Below are 24835 nucleotides of genomic sequence, written 5' to 3' on the forward strand. Positions count from 1 at the left end.
AATGCTATGATCACAACAGTGAATGGACATTGTGCGTGCAAGTGTATGAGACTGAGAAATAGAGAGAGAAGAGAGATACGACACCAGAGACTTTGTAAAACCCTCCTCCGAAGGCCCCACTCTCGTTGGCGAGAGTGGTCTACTTATGATTGCACAAACTCGTACAATGGGAATGCATGTGACTGATGCAAGTCTAGGCTATGTCGACGATGACGACGGTGATGACGAAGTCGACCTAAGGGCTGAAATCTGCAAATCTTTCTACTGCTGTCCAAAAACGCTGTGGGCTGAAATCTCTGACTAGTCCAAAACGCTGATTTGGGGGGCTGTTTCTGTGGGTCTTTGTCGCTGAAATTCTGCAGGTTTAGGCCTGAAAATTGAGGTTCTGAAAGGCTGAAAACTGATGGTCTTTCTGGGCTGAATCTACTAATCTTCTAGGGCTGAACTTGCAGGTTCTTCGATGCTGAAAACGCCCTGCTGAAACTGCCAAAAACGCTAGGCCAGAATTGATGTCAAAAACGCTAGGTTGCTGAGGTTTGCAAAAACGCTAGCTAATAGGGGGTATGTCACGGGGACGTGGCAACTGTTAACTATGTCACGAGGACGTGGCAACTGCTAACTTTAACTATTGGTTTCTTTCCAAGGGGTTTTGTTTTATTTTTGAGACCCTCTTCTTGAAGTAGCAAACGGTCGGACATTGTATGGCCAATGTGAACGGTAGTTTCACCCGCAGATGGGTAGTGGTCTGCACTGGAATTCGTATGGTAAGAGGATGTCTAGGCTCAGAGCAAGATCATATAGGTTCCCCCGTCGCACTTAGCAAGTTGGTGGATACTAGGAAATGAACTCAATAAAGGCCTAAAGTCAAGGTGTGACTACCAACTGAAAGTATCCGATAGTTGGGCCACATTGCATTTTTGGATGCGGTCCCAATGAGGATAGATGGTCAGAGGACCAGTGGGAGCCCAACGGAAGCATCTCCTAAAATTTAGGGAACTGCTATTTTGGGCCGAGAAATGTGTTCGCGTCATTACCTCCGGTATGACTAGGGGAACATTTTACAACTCTGTCGCGAAGTCAACTAGGCAACCGGTCATGATATTTTTAAGCGACGAACCCGAAACGGGAAAATGCTTGTAAATGCGCCAAGTGTCACATTTTTGTGCACTTTCCAATGCAAGGAGGAGTTGGCGCTGAATTTAGAGAAGGGAGGCTCATTTGCAACACTCTGTCACAGGTTAAGAGCTATGGAGTGCTTCCTTTCCCTCTTATGTACAGTGCGGTGCCAGGAGTGATGCCCTGCACGCTACGCACTGCTCTCTCTCTCCCCTACGAGTAGTATGTTATGCCCCACTAGTGGGATTTTCATTTGACCAATGTACAGTTATGTGGATTCATGCACGATTGCCGAGGCAAGAGCCTCTTGCACAGGTACTGGATTAGCTAGCGGCTAATCCCCCGCAGGTACAGGTGAATTCGGAGAGGTTTCACGCCAGAAATCTCGTCCGATTCAAAGGGCAAGTAGCCCTACAGGTGCGGGAGCTCGAGGTCTTGCTAGAGATGCGACTGGCACGCGAAACAGAGCCCAAAACAGGGAATTACAGCCTGTGGTGTATTTTTGCAGGTTTAGGGTTTCAGTCCTAAACGGACCCTAATACCCCCAAGAGGTTCGGGGATGCAAGGGGACCGCTGTATAGGTGAAATGGCACATTTTCGGGGCAGAAAACAGAGAATTCAGCGTGCTGCAGATTCTCGCCAGGTTTTGCAAAGTGTTCGTATGCGTCGGGAAAGTCACCTATTGCGTGGGGATACTGACTGTGAAGCGTCCTAGTACAATTATGCTGCCGAAATCGAGCCAGAACAGGTGTTTCTTAGCCTAGATTGTGCGGGGCAGCTTGTAGGAGAACACAAGTTTTATTCCCTCTGTTAAAAAATAAAGAAATACCGAAAGGGGCGCCAATTTTGGGGCCTACAGGTTGTTGGCGTCTGCTCGGAGCATTCTAGCTCCCGAGCCGTGTGTGTACTTAGGTGTTAATCCTTGTTACAGGTTACCTTTGCAAAGTACTCTTGTGTGTCTAAAGTAAAGAATTTCGGGTGAAAGCCAACGTCTACCGCCCTACGGGCCAGTTTCAGGGTTCCTGTGGCGATGGATGCTGATGCAAAAACGCCATGCTTGGGGGAAGATTCTTCTTGCTTGGAGGGGGAAACCGCCAAGGTCTTGCTTGAGAAGTTGCCTGCTGAGCTTGGCTCCTGTTACCTCTTCTGCCAATTAGTGCTAGTCTAGGTTTGCTTATATACAAGCTTACTCAATTTACCCTACCCACTTTCCAACAAAAGTCATTTAAAAGTAATAAGTGAAAAATGTCAAAAATAGGGAAAATAGGCTAAATGCACTGGAAATTTCCCTTGAAGGATTCTGATGGATTTTGATGGGAATGCTTATGGTCATGCTGTGTGCAACCAGAGGATATGCATCTATACTAAGTGGTTGGGCATGCACGGTCTACGAATAGACTCACAAAGGTGCCAGATCACTTCTAAATCTAGACTGACTTGACTGACTGAACCCTGATCATGCTGTAGCTTGTCCACGGACACATAGGGTTGGATGTGTCACGTGACAGTCACTACTAATGTCCCTTTGGGTTTCAGGGATACTACTGAGCTGACAGTATTTGCTGTATGACTTTATGAACTGGAATTCCCGATAATGAAAATGATATTGATTGATTTGTACTTCACTTGTTTAAGTGAAGGAACTGATAGACGAAATGACTGCAGCATTTCGGTCTCATAAATCTCTGTAGACACGATTGCAATATGAATTAGTTAATCGGGCATCTGTGAGGTCCCGACTGGATCTAGATGCAATTGCTAAATACGTTGCCAATTAATCATGGTCTGAGATTCACAATGATATTTGAATGTGATTTGTCATGTGATATCCTGTGATGTCGAGTGATGTCCTGTGATGTGACTGTAGATTGGTACATGTGCTAGATGTGTTGTTCCTAGTGCGTCGGTACTAACAGTCAGTGTCTGCTAAGACAGTTTCTGGCCTCTATCTATTTTGCAGGCGTAATCGAAAGCGATTACAATGCTTTCAAGAGGGGGGTATGTAACAAATGGGTGATGTGGCATGGCCCTGGAAACACTCACAGAGTGGGGTAGCAGACCCGGACACACACCCAGATAAGCAACAGTGACACGTGGCAGCTGTACGGAAATCCCGCAATTCACACTGAAAGTTCTGACGTGGCCTGCCGTACGGAAATCCCGCTTTTTGCACTGATTTGCTGACGTGCAAAGCGTACGAACTTCCGAAAATTACACTAGCTGAATTTGACAACTTTTTGAGCCAGTTGCTTTATTTTGAAAGATTTTAAAAGATGAATGCTTTTGGGGCTCTGCTTTTGGGCATCCCTTGTAACCAATAAATAAGTGGACAGGGCCTCACTTCTCAAAGCATCTGGACGCAGAGTCATAAGAGTGAGCACCTACCCACTCTCTTGTACTTTGAACACAGATTAATACAAAAAGAAATACCGAAAGGGACGCCAGTCTTTGGGGCCAATATCTCTAGGCACGGAACTATGCCGGGCAATGTCGACTCAAGGGTGAATTGTGGACTGTTTTAAAGTGAATCTCTGCCGTGTCACGGTAGAATCTTGACTTGGAGTGTCCAACTTTGTTGCACCTGCAATGAATTGATGATACCATCCAAGGAGGGCAGCGGATCTCTCTTTTTCAAAACAGTAACAATCTGATGGAATTCATCAGGCAAACTTTTTAACAAAACAGCTATGAGATGTTCTTCTGGCATTGGGGCTTCGACATAACAAGTTGAGTTTTAATACTCTTCGGTCGGTTAGCTAAAGATGTAATTTTTTCATCGGCACGCATAGCAAGAGAGTACAACTCCATCTTTAGACTCACCATTGAATACTTAGCTTTAGCACCAAAAACCTTCTCTAGTTGTATCCAAGCAGCACTAGAAGATTGCACGTCATCCAAGTAGTGAATAAAGTCATCTTCGAGAGATGTCAGAATAATACCTAATGCTTGCTCGTCCTTGCGTTGTTGCTCGGCAGAGAGTGCTCTCGTAACTGCAGCGGATGTGCTAGCTTCGTCGGTTGATAAGGGTTTCACGACATTCCACAGGTTCTTCCGCATCAAATAGCCCTTCACTTTGATTTTCCAGGTGTGGAAGCCGGATCCGTTGAATTTATCCACCTTTAATGCCATGCTCGATATGCTTTTGCAAATTAAAGAGGGGTGTTTTGATTGTTGCTGACAAAACTTCTAATAGCTTCCTCTTGATATGCTAGCAAAACTTACCTGTTAAGCTTCGCGCAGTATAACAATTGCTATCTTTGCTACAACCCACCTAGCAGGGCGTTCTGAGATGCTATGTGTATGAGGAGTTTGTCGCCACCGAAAAGTTTGCAACTGTCACCAATTAGGGTAGCGTTTCAAGAAGCTACACATTGGCCACCAAAAAACTTGCAAGTTGATGCAGACGGAGTTTTGAAAGGCTTAAGAACCGTCAAGCTCTACTAACTTCGTTAGATGGAGTTCTGAGATGTTGCTTGATTGTGGGCCTTTTCATATGCAGCAGAAATTCATGAAAAAGCTCCGCTAGACAGCGTTTTGAGAAGCGCCCTGTAGAGGCACCACCTGGGTTGCGAGTTTGGCTGCGTTTTGATAGGCAGTTGGGCCACAAGATGTTGACTGTAGCCGCCTAGGAGGAGGACGACGACGCTATGCTGCAATCTTGACTGCGTTTTGATATGTCGTCTTGCAGATGCCTAGGGCCCTAGCTTGTGAGCCTGAAGCTCTGATACCAGTTGTAGGGGAAGTAGAGCTATGAAGGCTTCTAGAGTGCATGCAACAGAGAAAAACAAGAGAGCAAAGAGTCGACAAAAAGACACGCTATTTTTACTATATTGAAAAACCTTACAATATATAAAAGATCTTGTAGCCATGCAAAACTTCTAAAAAGATGGAAATTCATCTGCATGCTCCATAAGGGAGTGTTCCCATGGCTTGACATCAAATCAAATGAGGGCTTGGAAACCCAACAGTAAGAGCACCCAATCATCTTCGTGCAACTGCAAGTTGCGTCAATTCTTGTCGGCTGCCTTCTTATGCCGTGCTTGAGACTTCTCAAGAGCCTCGTGCACCAAAAGTAGTATCCAGATCTAGATCATAATGATCTGCTTCAAAAATATTAACCTGGGTCTGGAGAATTCTCTGATCTACCAATTGATTCCCTTTTCCTTTCTTTCCTTGTGCCGTGGGACCTGTGGGTATCTTCGCTAGCTTCCCTTGCCCATTGGCACGTCAGTCGCAAACATCGAAACCCTGAGACGTACTATCGTTTGAGATCCCCTTTCTTCGAAATCCTCTGATGAACTTGCGTGTGATTCCCTTAGTTCGTCGGAACCTTCGGATGTGCTATCATCTGATTCTCCAAAATCCTACGATGAGCTATCATCCGATTCCTCTGATCCATTCTTTTCACTGGCAGACTCTTGCCCTATTGAGGTGGATATTATTCTATCCGTAGGATAAGTCAATGAGCCGGCACGCATTCCAAATTGTTCCTTAGCATGTTTCATAAGTCTCTGAATAGAGTACTTTTGATTTCGACAATAGTCTCGAATCTCTTTTAGCAAACCACACCAAAACCGCTCAATCTAGTCTTTCAAAGTAATCTTCTGAAACAAAGACACTTGAAAATAAGTATCCCAAAACCTCTGGCACGAGTCATCCAACGTATCTTTCTCAGTCATTTTCAAGTGATGCCAAGCCGTGATGACATCTCTTGAATATTCATCTGATATTTAAGTTGACGTGAAAATTGTCTTGAATTTTAATGACGTCGCATGTGCTTCTCTGCGTAACAACAGAGTAGACCACCATGTATGTGTAGTTCCTTTCAAGTAAGATGCTGCCCTTCGCACCCTGGAGTGTTTTGTGAACCGTCCTCCAGAGAAGGCGATGTCAAACTGTTGTACAATTCAAGGGCTTGATGGGTGTCTTGGTAGCCTGAAAAAACGTCTCAAACCTGACGGCCTGACTTCTTTCCTTGAACTGCTTGGTTTCTTGTTGATCTGATCACTATCAAAAGAGGACAAGCTCTCCTCCTCTGAACTGCTAGATGGCCTTCCATGCCACTTCTAGACTTTTTTTTTTTATAAAAAAAACTTCAAAAAAATATTGTCTTTGTTGCTTAGAAATTGAGGAGCCTTCTTAGTATCCTCGACTACTTCAAATGGCGCCTTCCCCGTGTGTTGTTGTAGGCAAACTCCACCAAGGGCAAATATATTTTCCATTAAGTCTTTTGATCCAAAATATAAGACTTCAAAAAAACCAAAACCACTAAATTCGCTATCTCAAACTGCCCATCTGTCTGCGGGTGGAACGAGGACGAGATCTGCAACCGCGTGCCAATGTTCTCCTAGATTGCCCTCCAAAACAAACTAGTAAACCGGGGATCTTTGTCCAAAATATTGGACTCAGGCATGCCATGTAACTAGAAAATCTGTGAGACAAACAGTTTCGCCAAATGATCGGGCTAGACTGTCTTCTTTACCGAAATGAAGTCGGCCTGTTATTGAATCTATCAATGATTGTCCAAATGCCATCATGTCCACTTTAATGGTTAAAGGAACTATAAAAGAAACTTAAGGCTCTCAGTAGAAGGCAAAAGATGCAGAGACACGAGGAGGTAGACACCCAACAGTCACGCAACACCTCAGGAGCTCTAGCGTTTTTTCCAAGGGATCACCCCAATGTTTTCCACCATAGAAATTCAGTGTTTTTCCACAGTAGCCATCTGGCATTTCCAGACAGCATTTTAGATCAGTTTAGCGTTTCCAGATTTAGATCAGATCAGCTTTCCCAGATTCAAATCAGATTGCGTTTTTAGAATCAGATCAGATAAGCGTTTACAGATTCAGATCAGATCAACGTTTCCACATTCATATCAGATCAGCATTTTCAGATTTCAGCCTTGACATCGTCGTCGTCATCCATACCATCGTCGTCGTCGTCGACATAGACCCCAACAGTACCTCGTCGTCGACATAGTCCCATCAGTAGCCAGTACACAACATCAGTAGCATGAGTACCCCCCTTTAGCATTAGTATCTCAGCATCCAATCATTGTATCAGCATTTGTGCAAGAATAAAGAAAGTACTTGCTCTGGCAACAACGCAAGGAGACCCTTGAGGATTGGGACCCGACATCCCATGTTGTCTCTCTATTCTCTCTCTCTCTCTTATCTCTCTCTTTCTTTCAGTTCAATTCAGTCTTTTCAAGTGAAGTAAAGTGTCCCTTGTATTTGTGTGGAGTACTAGATCCAAGCTAAATCCATAAACACTTCCGCTACACCTGACACTCACTTTTTCCCATGCTCTGCAAAGTTCGGTATTTTCGTTCATTTGATTAGGGTCGACAGTCCCCACAAAATCTGATACCATTCTTGCTTTCGTCTTTCCTTTCCCTTCGCGCTCGGTTGCTGCTCTGTAACTCTTTGGCTCATCTTTTGGTGGTCCTCTGGTTCATCTTCTTTTCAAGAGTTCTGTCCCCGGCTCTTTTTGCGAGTACAGGTTCTACTTGTCTGCACTCGTCTTTCCTTTCAGCTTTTCTCTTGACACGGGAGAAGAATCAATGGCCTCACGCCATCTCGAGTAAATCTCATCAATCGGGTAATTTTTCGCAAATCTCGGATCTTTGGAGTACTTCATAATCTTTTCACACAATATAAAACCTGCAGTTTCTGGCAAACTTTTCTACCAAGAATTTGTCCAAATCTCCATTCTTTCCTTCAGTTCTCGTGCCGGATTTCAACTTTTCTTTGCCTACCCACCAAGAAGTGGTATCTCTGTCAGATTCTCCACGAGAACCTATGTGTAATCTGGGTTCTTTATGGCTTATGCCCTGTAAAAAAGAGCAATGAAGACAAAAGCGCGCCCATGCACGATGTACAAAGGGTGGAAGTGGCTAATAAGTCCAAGGTCAGTGCACGAATATTCTTTCACAAAAGCTTGCGTGTGCTGCAAAAAGCATCGGATCCTCCGTAGAAGAAGAATCTTTCTGAGCTCTAATACCACTGTAACAAGTTTAAACACTCCAACAGAGAAGTCAAAAGCAACACATGAATAGAAACTTCATACTCACTGAACTTTTAATAGAGAGAGAGAGAGAGGACTCGGAGCCCGGTGGAGTTCCATGTCCAGAGGTATTGGACCCAAAGTCTGGCACCCCTTTTAGTATTTCTTTATCATTAATCATTTTAAAGTACAACTCCCGAGGGACCTCTAGCGACTCTTATAAACTTACAAGGGATGATCAAAAGCAGAGTCCCAAAAGCATCTGCTCTCAAAAGCTAGCGTGGGGGACTCCCAAAAGCAGCCAACATGATTTTCGAAAAACTGTACAATCTGCCACGTCAGCACAGCAGGCCAATTTCCGAAAATCCATAGAGTCCTGCCACGTCAGCAATCAGTGTAAAATGCAAAGACTGTCCGTACGGCCTCACACACCAACAACCTTCAACAATTCCTTTTTTAATTTCCTTGTATCTCCCAGGGCCCCATCGGACGGGCCCCAATAAGTTGGAACAACTTATAACTTTAAATCTTGTCAATTCCTTAGCGGACATGCCACATCATCATTTTGTGACACTCTCTCTCTCTCTCTCTCTCTCTCTCTCTCTCTCTCTCTCTCTCTCTCTCTCGGAATACAGCAAGAGCAGGATAGTCGAAGGAGGGAGCCCTGAGCGATAACAACATGGCACTAAAAGTAGATGGGAGATTGGGTAAAGATGAAGAGGGAGGAATGTCGAATGTATTTTGTTGAGTGAAGGCCATGAAGAAGTTAGAAGAAGATAAGAAGTGCAGGCAGCTTCATCCTCCACCTACCAAAGAAGGCTAATTATGAGGGAATCAATGGAGCCACCTCAAGGGTGGATGAGGAAAGGCACGTCCTGGTCCTCTGATAGGCTGTTGTCGATTTTTACAAATTCCAACTCGCTTGTCTCTCCTCTTTCCTCACCATGAATCATCATCTGTAGTTGTGGTGACACTACATGCTTTCTCTTTCAATATCAACTGTGCATTCACAATTTTATTTTTTTTTCAATTAATGACCTTGCCCTATTAATATTGAGTCACCAACCCATGATCTCTATGATGGCGACAATGGGTGCATGTATTGTCATCTGGACGCATCCCTTGGCAAACGAATCTCTAGTGCGTGAGAAAACCGAGAAGTGACACCCGCATGCTTTCCATCACATGTTGCAACACTTAATTAAGTCTTTCTTAATTAACCAATGACTAGCGAAACTCAACGCAGACAGATAAATTGAAAATACAGGCTGATTACGATTAGATGGAGGTCTCCTTGATCTGAGTCGCCCGCAAGAGCTAGATATCCGTTTGCGCTGTCGTCAAGCTGAGCAGATATGGGCTTGAGTCTTGCTCTATTTTAAGTACTGGGAGGTTTGGATCTCACAAGTCACACATGGCAGCACTGTCCATGGGCGAAAGAGAGACATGAGAGCTCCCATGGAGATGAAGGCCAAGGCAGGCAGCAAATACACGAGCCGAGTGGATCGAAGATGAAGCTGGAGATCAGTACTGAGAGTGCTTTGGGAGACCGAGAAAGAGAAGAGTCACCAGCTCTACTCTCTAGCACCTAAGGATCGCTTCAAAGCTGGTCAAAGCTGCTGCATGCTCTGCTCTCCTATCATGATTCTCAAGGGCCTCAATTCAGCCTTCAAAGCTCAGAGGAGAGAGACGTGACAACCATTGCTGTGAGAGAAAGAGACAAAGTGTGTGTTTTTCTTCAAAGTCAGCTAAGAGAGGTAAATGTCCACTAGCTTTTCTCCAAAGTTTGTGTTTAAAAGTAAATGCCCACTCAATGCATAGACCAATCATCTATCTTCTCAGCTTCAAAACTAAAAAATTTGGAAGCCAAAACCACAACTGATCATAACGGTCTAGCCCTTTGGTCAAGCCAAAAATTAGCCTATCTATAGTGTGAATAATGACTAATGAGTCTCCTCTTCATGATTAGTGGCCATGTGAAAATATATGCTTATCTTTTCCATATCTTTGTAAGGCGTATCTTTTGTATCCACCAACCAATGTCCAAATCACGCATTTTTTTCTTTAAAAAATCTCTCCTTTTTCATTAGCAAAAGAAAAAGGGACCACTAAGGCCTCACCTCTTTGGGACAAGCCAAAAAGTACAACTTTAACAGGTTACATACCATGAAATGCATAATCACTGTCGGCATCATGTAGGAGAAGTACAATCTGAAATTTTGTTCCAACATGAGGTTTCAGGGAGCAGCGGACTTGTATAATATAGCAGTGATGCCAAGATGATTATACCACATTGCTATATTTTTCAACATGACATCTTCGTAAATGCCAAGGCCAACTCACATGTTCCTCGTCGTCCCGTCCCTCGCGATCTCCCAACAGATGATGTTGAAGCCACGTTGACCAAGAGTAAGCGTTACGTGATTTCTAAGAGAGCAAAGATTGCAATCGTTAAATGTGACCACACCAATCAGGAGGAGGTACTACATTTGATTTGTTTACAAGACTATAGTCGATTTTGCTATGACATAATTATGTTATGTTTTTAGGAGTATGGGGAGAAAAATTACATTGAATTTCTATTGCCAATGAAGATTTATACTTCTGTAGGTTCATGCGACACGGTCGCATAATACCGACTATAATCTTTGCTCTCTCAAAAACCGCGTAGCGCTTACACGTGATCCACATGACTTCAACATCATCTGTTGGAGATCGCAATGGACGGGACGACGAGAGACATGTTAGTTGACCTTGGCATTCACGAAGATGTCATGCTGAAAAATATAGCAATATGGTACAATCATCTTAGTATCGCTGCTACAGTATACAAGCCGCTAAAATTTGAAATCTCTCTTGCCAAAAATTCAGTTGATGGGACACAACTGCGAAAAGCATATCTGTAAAGACAGAGGATGGCATCCTGATCCACAAAGCTCCATCCGAAAGAGTATACTCTATGCTCAGGTCTTCGTGTTCTACCAATATAAAATAGTTTTGAAGTACCTCGCGTGAACCTCTAAACTCTACCAACTCATCCTGCAAAGTGCATCCCTACGCCAGGCAAAGTGCTGAAGAAATTATGAGCTCCATACCTTTCCAATGGTAGGTGCGGGTCGAGCCCTGCAGCGCATAAGGAGTATGACCATTGTTGTGGGACCATGGCTCAGCATAACCGTGTTGTGCAGACTCTTTTTTCCTGCTTCGACATGCTACCTCCTCTGAATTACCAATTTTCCAACTCGCAGCTTCGTCTGTGCTTTGACACGCTCCCCCAAAAATCACCACTGTTCCCAGTTCTTTCGTTGTCGCTGTCCCGATCACAAAATCCAATTACGGTTTTAAGGTTTAATAGAGCGAATCTCGGAATATGCTAGCTTTGGGATTAACAAGACAAACGACGTTTTTGAAAATGTTTTTTTGAAGGGGAATCTCAGTGACATGCTTTCTCCAAAGCAAAGGGTAACGAGAGAAGAGGGAAAAGAATGTCCATGGTCGGACACAACGAAGGATAGAGGGGAAAACGAGGATGCATCCAATCACGCAAGGCATATGGAAAATGTGGACAGCTCCAGAGAGCGCGAGGATAGGGAGATGCAATAGCGCCAAGGCACTGTTGTTGGAATACTTTTTTTTATAATTTAAAAAAGGGGCAGGTGATGTCTGTAGCAACAAGGGATCTTGTCCAAGTAGTCAAGGCAGTGCTTGGTAGAGATTTGAAGTGTCTTGGGAGTGAGTTTGAGACATACAAGTGACAACTTTATATAGCCTTTTGGCATGGTACCTAGGAAGATTCTAGCTAATTGAAAATAGTTGAGCCAGTAAAGTATCTGCGTGTTTTTGAGAAATTTCTTTCAAGAGTAGTGGTAATGCACCTCAATGTGCTTTGTGCGAGCATGAAAAACTGGGTTCCTTGCAACTGCCAAAGCGCTATGACTATCAGTGTAGATGATGTTGGCAGTATCCTGTCCAATATTCAAATCATTCATAAGGCCTCTGAGCCATACACACTCAACTATAGCTATGAAGATTGCCATGTACTCAGTCTCACAACTAGAAGTGTCACAGTAGGTTGCTTCTTGCTCAACCATGATATACATGAATTTGTCGAGCATGAAACAAAAACCACTTTATGGACACTTGTGTGTCAAAACAACTAGCCCAATCTAAGTCCAAAAAAGCATGTAAATTTGGCATCAATAATCCCCTTGGGATAAAACAAGCCAAGATGCAAAGTGCCACTCAAGTAGCGAAAAATCCTCTTGATAGTTTGCCAATGCTTAGACCATGGGCTATGCATAAATCTGCTAACCTATGAGACTGCAAACTGAATAGCAAGCCTCGTGTTGCATACATAAATAAGGCATCCAACAGCACTTTGGTAAAGAATGCCAGTAGCGGCAGGATCACCAACATCATGAATACTCAATTTCAAACATGTTTCCATGGGAGTAGCAATAGGTTTGAAGTCCTCAAGTCCAAACTTACATTGTAATGTCTTTATGTAACTTGTCTCACACAAGGCAATACCACCATCACATTGCTTAAATTGTATGCCCAAGTAATGATGCAATAGGCCCAAATCTTTTATCTTGAATGTAGCATCAAATAGACTTAAATTCAGCAATATATGTCTCATTCGGACCAGTGATCAGCAAAGCATCCACATATAGAACAACAATGAGAAGTAATCACCCTTACGCATTACATACAAAGTGCTTTCTATTGGATTGTTATGAAAGCCTTGTTTAACCAAATGAGTGTCAGCTTTCTCATACCAAGCACGAGGAGACTGCTTCAACCCATACAAAGCTTTTTTACATTTGCACACTTTATCCTCTTGTCCTTTCTTGACAAAACCGCGAGGCTGCGTTACATAGACTTCCTCAAATATGTCACCCTTCAAGAAAGTAGTAACAATATCTTATTGATGTACATCCCATGCAAAATGAGATACCAATGCACATAGAAAACGCACAATAGTCATACGACAAGTGGGAGCAAAAGTCTCTTCATAATCTATGCATGTCTGTTGTGTATAACCTTTGCAACAAATTGAGCCTTATAGCGGTCAATCTCACCATCTGGCTTACGTTTCAACTTGTAAACCCACTGCGTACCAATGGCCTTTTTGCCAGGAGGCAAATCACATAAAGTCCATGTGTCATTTTATATAAGTGCATCATATTCTAATTGCATGGAAGCCGTCCAATTTTTAGAATTTTGTCCTTTATCAAAAGACAGAGGTTCCTCAACATTACATAAACTAGAAACAACCAAATCATAGCAATCTGATGCATAAGATACATGGTAGGAACCTGAACGAGTATGACTAGACAAAGGTGTATCCAATTTAATGTCACGCAAAGTATGCACCAACCATTTTGGCATACCTCTGGCTTGCTCATTTTCAGCCCTTTCCACATTAAGTACATCATGTACATCTGCATCAGAAATAGGCTAATCCATAGAATTTTAAAAAGACCCCATAGGTTGTACATTTGCCTCATTGGAATTTAGATTTAAGTTTCCGCCATTGAAAAGAGGCAACAAATTGTCATAAATGTCTTGTGAGTTTACATTATTGTCTCTACTACATGACAACAAGGGTTGAATGGAATCTCCCACAAACACAGCATCTCCTGAGACCAAGACACGTTTCGTTTGCAAATGGTATAACCTGTAACCTTTGCTCTCAGTACTATAACCAACAAAAATGCAATTGACTGCCTTATCATCCAATTTTTTGTGCTGCTTTTGTATGCCTGGAGTAATTATCAATGAAAGTCATGAAGTAAAGGTACTTGCCCAAGAATGGAGTTTGTATGGGCCCACAAACATCACTATGCACAAGCTACAATTCGTATGTAGCCCCAACTGAACCATCCTTTGGAAACTTCGAACGCTGCATCTTACACAAAATACAGCCTTCACAAACATGCTTCACAGGTGCTTCAAGAGGCGACAAAGAGTAACTATATCAAATTTTTGCAAATGCAGCAAACTGACAAAATTCAGATGCCCAAAATGTGCATGCCACATTCACAGCAGTCAACGCAATCTTTCCAACTCCCTTGACCAGATAAGAGGTATTGTTGACACAAGTGACGGTATTTGCATGAGGGACATCCTCAAGAGAGGTAAATAAGTCACAATGAGAGATAATGTGCTTTGTATCACCACTATCAAAGTACCACACATGTGAATCTGTAGCAATTGACATACATGCATCATGGACAATAGGATCATAAGTGTGCTTTGCACTAAATGCCCACTCTGCATCTACATCAGCATCACAATCTCCTTTTACAAAAGATTCTACAATTGTTGCACTTGCAGTGGAACTAGTCTCTTTCTTCTTAGCCTCTTTTGCCTTCAATTTCGGACACTACCTGATCAAGTGATCATTAGCTTTACAATAATGGAAACGCATCTTCTTCTTGCCTTTTACACCAGAATTCCCATATGAAGTGTTGCCACCAAAAGCATTAGTACTAGGTGGTTTACCAATCGCAAAAGAACCATGAGAAGTGGCTACATTGTTGTTACCACTTTTTCTTTGAGCAGCAGTAAAGGCATGTTCAGCTGCACACTATTTAGCTCCGTTTTTTCTTGAAAGTAACTCTTGCAACAACAATGTGCATAATGCATCCTTGATACCAGCAAGAAAAATGTCCATTTCATCTTCATCATGCATAATCTTTGACTCTAGCTCTTTACGTAGCAATGCAATTTTAGCCTCATTGCGACTTGCATAAAGACCGGCAAGAATATCCCAAGCCTATTTTGTTGATTTAGTTGAATGAATATGAGAAGTAATAGTGTGCTTCATAGATAACGCAATCAATGCATGAGCCTATGCATCTCTAATATCCCAATGAGATTGCTTATCCATAGACAAAATAGCTTTGGCAGTAGCAACCCTACCACCAAAACTTACAACATCCTAGGCAAGTATGGATGCTAGAAAAGAAAACAAGCAATAATAATGGTCAAGAAACACCTGTTTTTTGTTGGCCATCATGCTCAATTTGATGAGTGGACATGACAAAGATTGCATGATGTTTGAAAGCCGAGTTACTGCAATACATTCATGTACAAATTAGCAAACAATAGGAAATACATCTAGGAGGCACATCAGTGGGAAGAGGCACCAACCCTTTATTGAACAAAATCAAAACAACATAGAGAACCCTAATTTGTATATTTGCACTACACTATAGGATCAAGAGAACATAATATCATAGGTTAGCTGGTAGTCCTAAGGCTAGGCCTCTATCCTCATCATCAAGATAAATATAGTCATCCTCGGTGAGACCATAGGCTTCCTCAGTGTCTTCTTTTGGTTTTTCTTCATATTCTTGTGCATGTATGCTAATCAAGAATGCTACCATCCAAAGTAGTGATTTTGTGCAAAGGGATAAGCATGTACCAATGGGATAGTATCCTCTAGTGCATAGAGATCACTCATGGTCAATAGACGCATTAGCCATTCTAACTCCTCAAAAAAATTTTCACATGCTAGACTAGCCATTGGGTCCCATTTTGAGGTAAGTATAACGTAGATCATGTGAAACACTTGATAAAAGTAAAGAGGGTATCTCTCACCAAAAGTAGGAGTGGATGACTCTAGTGAACTAGCCATATCTATACACACATATAGATTTTGGTTAATTTGTAATTAATGTAAGGGTTGTGTCATTGTGCATGATACATCAACCTTAGCGGAATTACATAACTAGATAGCTTGGCATGAGAAATAACTGAAACAGAGAGAAATAAGACTGACAAAAGTTGAGGACCGGATTTAAATAGAGCCAGTCCCCCCTTCAAAAGAATTTTGTATTATAACTTCTCCCATTGAGAGAGACTTGTTTACAATAAAATATTTATGATATTCAAAGCCCCATTTGATGCCATGAAGATGGAAATCTTCATGCACCAACAATTACATTTGGTTTGGCCTCAATCCCAAGACCTCAAGCACCTTGAAAGGTGGAGAGAGCTAGCGGGGAGTGAGGATGGAGAAGAAGAAGAAGAAGAAGTATTCCTGTTAGAAAGAAGTATTCTTCTCACATTAGCTCACTCATAGAGCATAGCATAGCTTAGTAATGGAGATAGAGGAGAAGATGAGCATGCTTGGAGCTTGGCACTTGCTTATATTTGCATTCCATAGGCAAGTGATGTTGGTGTAGGATTTTCCACTTCTCCCCACTCATGAGAAGGAGACTTTCACCTCATGAGTGTGCTTGTCTGTGGTGCAAGAGTGAGTATTCTCATAGATTTTCCCAAGAATACACTAGCTTGAAGGCTATTGGTCCATGCCATGGGCTAGCCAATGAATGGCTTTCTTCATATCAAGCAAGAGGGTTAGTCTTGTGACAAGTTTCCTTTATTCCCTCTTTGAAAAGAGAGCTTAAATTCTTTAATTTAATGAAGCTAAATTCTTACTGGCTCTCAAGGTAGGGTATCCAATGATATTTAAGCTAGCTTATGTGATGCTCAATTTTCATCGGTCCCCCTAGTAGGCTATCCAATGGTATCAAGGGTAGCTCATGTGGGACGCAAATCTTATTGGTTCTCTTTGTGGACTATCCAATGAGATTCAAACTTTCTTTTATAAATCTTAATTATTATTGGTTCTTCATATTGGCTATCCAATAGGATTCAAGTGTGGGTGTGGGCAACATAGTTAGGAGCTTGACATGTGTAATTTATGCCCTACATGAAAGAGGTGACTTACCTAGAGTATGTGTGTGTTCTTTCTCATATCCCTACATCTAGGGCTTTCCCAATGCAAGTGGGGTGTAACTTGGCCCACTTGGGGTCCTTGGTAACCTTAGTGTCAACATTGAATGGTCTAAAATACCTAGAGTTGGCATTAGTCTTTCCATTAATCCTAGGCTCAACGGACTTCAACGCTTATTCTTTGGAGGATTAATGAAGTACCCTAAGGTCATTTCAAGCTTCATTGGGTTCTCTTGCTCTACGATTTCCCTCTGAGTTTTCCTTATCCTCGGATTGGTTGTGAAGCCCTTGGATTCCCTTCTCCTTGGAGTGGTATCTTCCTTGAGTGCCTTCTTTCCCTTGTCGTGCAAGCTCTCCTTGAGTGCCCTCATTTGCTTCTTCCCTCTTTTTTTAGTACACTTCCCTAAATTTCCTTCTCCTCATTGATCCCCTCTTCCTTGTGGATCTTTTCTATCTTTACTCTCATTCTCTTCTTCTCTTTCTTCCCTGAAGGTGCTCAAGCTCTCCCTGTTATAGCTCTCTAACTTGTGATTTGTATTGGGCACCAACCCAAAACTAAGGCTAGCTTTTGAATTAAGCCTCCATGGGAAAGTCAATAGATGTTGTGGCAGGATGGATTTTGAGTTGCACAAGTTTTGTACTTTGGAGCTAGAACTAAGCATCTAGCCGTGTGTTTCATTTCCATCACCATCCATGCTCCCTAGTGGTCATTGCAAGACTACAAGCTCTCAAGACCGTGCTCCTTTTCACATTGCTACACCATATTTATAATGTTGGGTGGCCATTTTAAGTGAACCAAATCCCAAATATTAAAAGCCCCATTGTTGGGTACCCATTAGTTGGCCCAAGACCCAAGTGCCTACAAAGTCCAATGTCTTTGATAATGTCCAAACTTGTATTGGCCAAAGTTCATAATGCTAGAAGGTGCCCAAGACATGCAAAAGTTCCTTTAAGGCAATCCCCAAGCTATATTTATATTTTCTTGCAAGAATCCAAGTTACATTACCCGTTCTCAATATCCTCTCAACCGTCTCAAAGCTAGGCCAAGACACACCTTTTCTTGACAGGCAGCCAAAATAGTTGCGTAAATTTTTCTATAGATAATTTCATAGTCGATCTTCTAAACTTGAAAAATGCATCATATAGCACTTTCCCATAGGATCTGTTTAACTCGATGGGGAATCGTAGAGGTGGATCAGAGTCTATCATATCGTCATGTGTTTCAACTTGAAATGCATGTGTAACTCCAAGTTTAGCCTCTTGTTGGTGCCTAATACATCGTTGTTGCTCTTGAGTGTCATCTTGAGCTTGTATCTTTTTCAATTTTGCTTGTATTTTGGATACCTTTCCTGATGGATGGCACATAGCTCTTCTTGGCTAAAAGGATCATAGTATATTTTAAATTTACTCCCATTGAGGAATCCGACGGTTTCAACTCCATCTAGAGTTTCCACAAGAAGGGTATGTTGTGGGTAATTTCACATACTCTATATGGTCCTTTTCCAGCATATTTCAACTTTTTCTTCTCGTTACGCACTCCGTACATTAGGACTTTATCCCCAACCTTGATATCCTTGTTCTTTAAATGACGATCAAACCATTTCTTTCTCATGTCCTTCTCTACAAGTGCAATTTGCGCAGACAATTGCCTCTCTTCATCCAACCTCTCTAAGATATATAAACGCTCAACTAAAGGGGTACCATCCCATCTTTCTTGCAAAGCTACTCGAAGACTAGGAATGACAAAATTCCATGGCATAACTTCTTCTTGGTCATATACCATTTTGAATGGTGCACAATTAGTAACCACTTTATAAGCAATATGATAAGCCCATAAAGAGGACATCAACTTCAAAGCCCAATCTATGCGATGGGGCTCTATCATCTTGGTTAAAATAGAGATTAAAGACTTTTTCGTGCTCTTGGCTTGGCCATTTTCTTGTGGATAATAAGGTGTAGAATTATGGTGGGATATCATGAAGCTTGTCGTGAGTTCCCTTATTACTTCGTTTATAAAATGGGTACCATTTTCATTGACAATTTCAAAGGGACAACCAAATTGTGTAATAATTTTCTCAAAGAGAAACTTAGCTATCGTCTCTGCATCAACCTTGTGTGTTGCCTTAGCTTTTGTCCACTTTGTCACATAGTCAATGGCAACAATAACGTATCAAGTTTGATTGTTAGGGGAGGCTAGACTAATTGGACCTACAAAGTCTAAGTCCCATTTATTCAAAAGGTTGTGAGTCACTTTAATAGATGTAAGGACATATTATCTTTTCACTATGTGGTTTTGTATGGTTGGCATTCATCACACACTTTTGCAAAAAGTGACGTATCCTTAAATAAGGTGGACCACCAATAGCCTGATTGTAACACCTTGTTAGCAGTTAGTTCTCCTGAAAAATTCCCTCCAACTATGCTTTATGTGCTTCTTGAAATATGTACAAATACTCATCCTCATGAGCACAAGGTCTAAGAATATCTTCTTTCCCTAGCTTGTAGACAGTTCCACCAATTAGATAGTAAAGTTCACATTCCCTGATTATCTTCCAAGCTATATCCTTATGAAGCTCCTTGGGTGGAAAACCATTAACTAAAAATTTTACAATCTTCTCACTCCACTTGGGCATGGTCTCAACTAGGAATAAGGAAGTATCGGGCAACTCATCATCAATTCCAATAGGGGCTTCACCATTGGGTATTTGAGACAAATGATTAGCCATGCCATGTCTTTTGTTGGGTCTGGCCACAACGGTGAAATTAAATTCAAGAAGAATTGATAACCATTTGTAATTCTTCCCATGGAGCATGGTTTGTTTACCAGATACAACAAGCTTGATGATCCATATAAAAAACAAACTTATTAACAAAAAGATAATAACAAAATTTCTTTATTGCATAAATCATAGCTAAACCTTCTCACTCTATAGTGGTGTAGTTTCTTTTATCATAATTCAATTGGCAACTGGCAAAGCTAATGGGGTAGTCCAATTTATCTTCTCCTAGTTGAGTCAGAACGTACCCAATAGCAAAGTTTGATGCATCAATATGCACATGGAAGATAACATCCCAATTAGATGCCCTTAAAATAGGGGCACTTGCTAGGGCCTTCTTCAATAGTTCATAGGCCTTGTCACACTCTTTAGTCCTTTTAAATTCAATGAAAAGCATCTTTGCAAAAAATAGAATAAACCATCGATAATAACCGACATGACCGATTGATCTTTGAACTCCTTATAGTTGGTGGGTAGTGGCAATTCTAGAATTATTTTAATTTTGCCTTCATCAATAGAGATACCATTCTTGGATACTATATGCCCAAAATTAACTCCATGCTTGACCCAAAATTGGCATTTGAAAGGGTTCAATGAGATATGATATAACCTACACTTTTCAAACACCTTTCGTAGACATGATAGATGTTCTTTTCAAGAAGAATAAACACAAAGGTCATCTAAACACTACATTCAAAGATTAATAAACACTGCCTTTAGAATATTTAAGGAAGTTTAGAAGTGCTAATCATTGGTATTGTATGTTGCACTACGGAAGGTGGAATGCCCTTCATATCGTGATATGTCCAAGCAAGTATGTCCTTGAATTCCTTGAGGAGCTCCTTAAGTATAGATTCCTCGGTCTTCATTAGGTCTTGGGAAATGAAAACAAGATTGGATTCCTCACCTGGGTCTGCTAACTCTATTTCCTTAACTATCAGTGGACGATCATAGACTCCATTACTTCCCTCCATAGGTGTTCTTTAGGCCTTTGTGTGCATAACCTTATGCTCCCCCATGGTGTACAATTTGAAATGCTCAGGTGCATGGTGTAAGTCGGTGGGATCTTGTTGGGTTATGAATTGTGATTTTACTTCTGCTTCCTTTTTTTGTCGAGTTAGCTCTTGATTTTGGCGTCTCCTTATAGTACGGCTTAACTTTGGATTCTTTGCAATCTCTAGTTATGCAATGTCAAGGGGTTGTGGACTCCACCGCATGCTACTCTGAAAGTATTCGACCCAATTATCTACCAACTTTTGATGAGCATCACATGCCCCCATGTAATTGAACCAATCCACAATGGATTTCTTTTATTCATTTGAGCACGCACATTTGCTTGATGTCGTTGCCTCTTAAATTTTCACTCTTGTCTTATTTTCAATTATGAGTTGTCTCTAGCATAGAATTACATGATGAATTGCTACTCGTGTCTTCTTCTATCAAGGATAAATTGTCATATAGGGTACTACTAGGCTCCAAATGGTTCGTTTCCATAATTGTGCCAATATTCAATTCAGATTCTCCCTCAAGCACAGAGTCAATTTCAATTGAGTATTCAGACTCGGACTTGTGTGGGCTACAAATTTAGAGAAACTATTAGCTTCAACGTTAGTGAAGTCTACATCTTGTATGTCATTGGAAGCTATAGACATTGCTCCTATCATATTTAAAGGTATGAGTTGTTGCACTTCATTCCCCTTAGGTGTTACCCAAGTCGTCCCTCTATTTCCCCAGGTGTTTATGGTTGCCGCTAGGTGGACCCAATCCATGTTGTCAGACTCAACCATTCAAGGTAGAACATCCATATTGTTGGGGTTAAAGGCACTGTGCATTTTGCCCGAGGCTGGATGCCCAATGTATGATCGCCTCCTGACCTTATTCTTGTACAATATATAGAGAATAATGGGAATCTCACTTTGAGACTTGCTCCACCCACACAACACCTTGCACTCTCTCCTTCTCCCCTTCTCACATGCATGCACCGCACCGCACTGCATGCACTCATTCTGCACATTGCACTCTTTAACTGGTACCTGAGCCACGACAGTGATTTGCATGTGTGCAATGGCTTCTTGGAGATCGGCACAAAAGTGACGGAGCTTGGAGCTCGAACATGAGCTTGGCAGTAGCAGATTTGGCACGGCAAAATCGGATTGAGGCATTTTGATGAGGATCCAGCAAGGATTAGGGTGAGATCTCGGATCTCAAACCATTGGTGTGTGCTGCCCTCCTCGGAGAAGAGGGAAATTTGAAATGTGCAGGCACTCAAGCCTGCAATCGAGCAAGGCATTATATGTAGTACAAATCCATGAAATTTTGGGAGGATTGAAAAGCTTTGTAGAGAAATTGCAAGAGAAAGTTGAGCATTGGAATCAAGGCTTGTAATTGAGGTTATAAGCTTAAAGAAAGAGGAGGAAATACACAATCAATTGTGAGAAGGTTTTGGGAAAAGCTATGCAAAGCTTGCAATTTGTTGAAAATCAACAGTGATGGACCATTTGAGTAGTTTTACAGAGGGAGTGGGAAAGATAGAAGCAAGGCAAGTGTGTGTGTGTGTGTGTGGATAGCAAGGCAAGTGTGTGTGTGTGTATCCACACACACACACACACACACACACACACACACAAGGTGTAGGGCAGTAATGTGACAGAGAGCCAGAGAAAGAATGAATTCTTTTTTTTCTGAAAGGTGTGTGTGAGGGTACATTCCCACGCACGCAACCGGTTGTCGACGAGAGAGAGAGAGAGAGAGAGAGAGAGAGAGAGAGAGAGAGAGAGAGAGAGAGAGAGAGAGAGAGAGAGAGAGAGAGAGAGAGAGAGAGAGAGAGAGAGAGAGAGAGAGAGAGAGAGAGAGAGAGAGAGAGAGAGAGAGAGAGAGAGAGAGAGAGAGAGAGAGAGAATGAAATGAAATGTTATATTAACATCTTAAAAAGGCCAAAATGACCTATGAGACCAAAAAGTTACAACTGGTGAATCTGATACCATGTCTGAGTACGAAAATTACAAAGTTACAAAGAACACTAAGAGGAAAGGATGGGGGGGGGGGGGGGGGGGGGGGGGGGGGCTTGGTGGGTTCATATGAAATCTCTCATTGATCGTTGTCGGTTGTCATCAACCTCCTCCATGGTTAGTACTTTGGTTGGACGTCTTGCATGTTGAGCTAGAGTAATCTGTATCTTCTGTTGTAGCCTTCATCGGTAGTGGAAGACCCCCCAAGGTTGTGGGCATCTGGATCTGTCAAGCTTAGTGGCTCGATCAAGCAGCATACCTCTAGTATGAGTAGGCTCTAAGATCTACTATAATGACTGCTTCGTTGGCTCTCCACTGGCTGGTATAAAGAAATCTGTGATTCATCTCTAAGACTGTCTTTCCCCTGATGTCCTCAGTAAACTCTCCCTAAGTCTGCGCAGCTCTAGCAGGAACAATCCGAGACATCTCTGATCCTTGTATCTCATGACTCTAGAAAAAGGTCCAAAACCTGCTTTGAACAGGCAACCACGTATCTCATAGTATGCAGGGCAGTGACATGTGTAGTGCAGCTCTGTCTCTAGCTCTAAGTTACATAGGTGACATATCCTGGCCCCTGCTGGCACCCCTAAAAAACGGCCAGTCTCAATTTGGAGCTGATGTGAGGATGTGCGTATCTGCCCAATAGCGCATCTTATCCCATGAGATAAGTGTGTATCCATGTATGCAGGTCTAGTCACAAAGCCATCCTCCGTGAGTTGGAGAAGATTCTCACTGTAGAAGGCCATCTTCGTGCCCAACTCCTGTGTCGGTTGTATCCATGTGCTCCTGGTATCTAGCTGAATCAGATCCTGGCATGTGAGTCTCGTGACTCTGTCCATGTGAGAGACAGGGAGGGTGCATCCAGGAAGCTTGAAATAGAGGTAATCTATCTATGTTGAGACCATGCGATTGAAACCGTGCTGTCATTTGTCCATACCAACATGTTCGATCACCTTGTAGAGCTAGTTGTCGAGATGACTCCAGGGCAAGCCGAGCGTATCTCTCCCTGGGGAGATCCCATAGACCGTCCATAAAGGATACTGATCTAGTCAATGCCTCCACCACGGGGGGGGGGTGGTGGCTAGCTTGTCTCGGATAATCTCATGTGGCATAGAGGCCTTAGCCCGAATCATCCGAGCAATCATAGAGACCAGAGGCCTCTCCATACATCTCCATCCATCTATGTTACCAGATCTCCCATGGTGGTCTACTGAGGGTCCCCATACTCCATAGAGCATAGCTGGAGTCACTAGAGTGTCAAAACGCCAGAGCTTTGTTCGCAGTTCCTGAAACTAAATCTACGAACACATCCTCTCCAGTCCTCCCAAAGGTGCATATGATCTCGTCAGTCTAGTCTCCGATGCTCTCCTTAGTGAAAGCACCGGTCCACTGAAGACAACCCCAAGGTAAGTATATGCATTTGTGTACTCCACAGTCTCTTGGCCATACGTAAATGTGGCTGTCGACCTCCTGACCCCTTGTGGTGTGGTGTTGAAGACCATAACCTTGGTTTTCCCCAGATTGACAGACAATCCATTGTCACGAGCAAATATATGCAGGGCATCCAAATGACGCTGCATCCCCTCTGGAGAGTCAAAAACCAACAAAATATCATTAGCATATAGTAACAACGAAATCCATGTCCCTGCTAACTGAACCCCCCCGTCTCCCTGACGCTCTACATAGTCCAAAATCCCATCCACATACATCTCAAAAAGAGTCGGGGATAGGGGCATCCCTGCTTTACTCCAATAATGGGGTGGACCATGTCAAACATTCCCTCAAGGGTGCGTACCCGCCCCATCACTGTCCTGTATAGAGCCAGAATACCCCATATCAGCTCTATAGGCATACCCATGTCCTGTAATCTGCGTATAAGTCTGGCTCTTGGCACTGTGTCAAAAGCTATAGGGAAATCCACAAAGCTACAATAGATCCTCTTGCCATGGTGTCTACCCTCCTCAATAATAGCTCTGAGTGTCAGAATCTGGTCAAGAGTGGAGAAACCTCTCCTGAAACCTACTTGCCTTGGTGCTCTTATGCCCTCTCACTCTGCCCATCTACTCAGCTCCTGCTCAAGAATGGAGTCATATAGCCTAGCTAATGTGTGACCAACCATGATGGTGTGATAAATTCTCGGGAATCATGGGATTTCTTGACTTGAAAATAGGCACAATTGTA

Source organism: Adiantum capillus-veneris, chromosome 29 (assembly GCF_014529385.1).
Source record: "Adiantum capillus-veneris isolate H3 chromosome 29, ASM1452938v2, whole genome shotgun sequence".
Taxonomy (NCBI): domain Eukaryota; kingdom Viridiplantae; phylum Streptophyta; class Polypodiopsida; order Polypodiales; family Pteridaceae; genus Adiantum; species Adiantum capillus-veneris.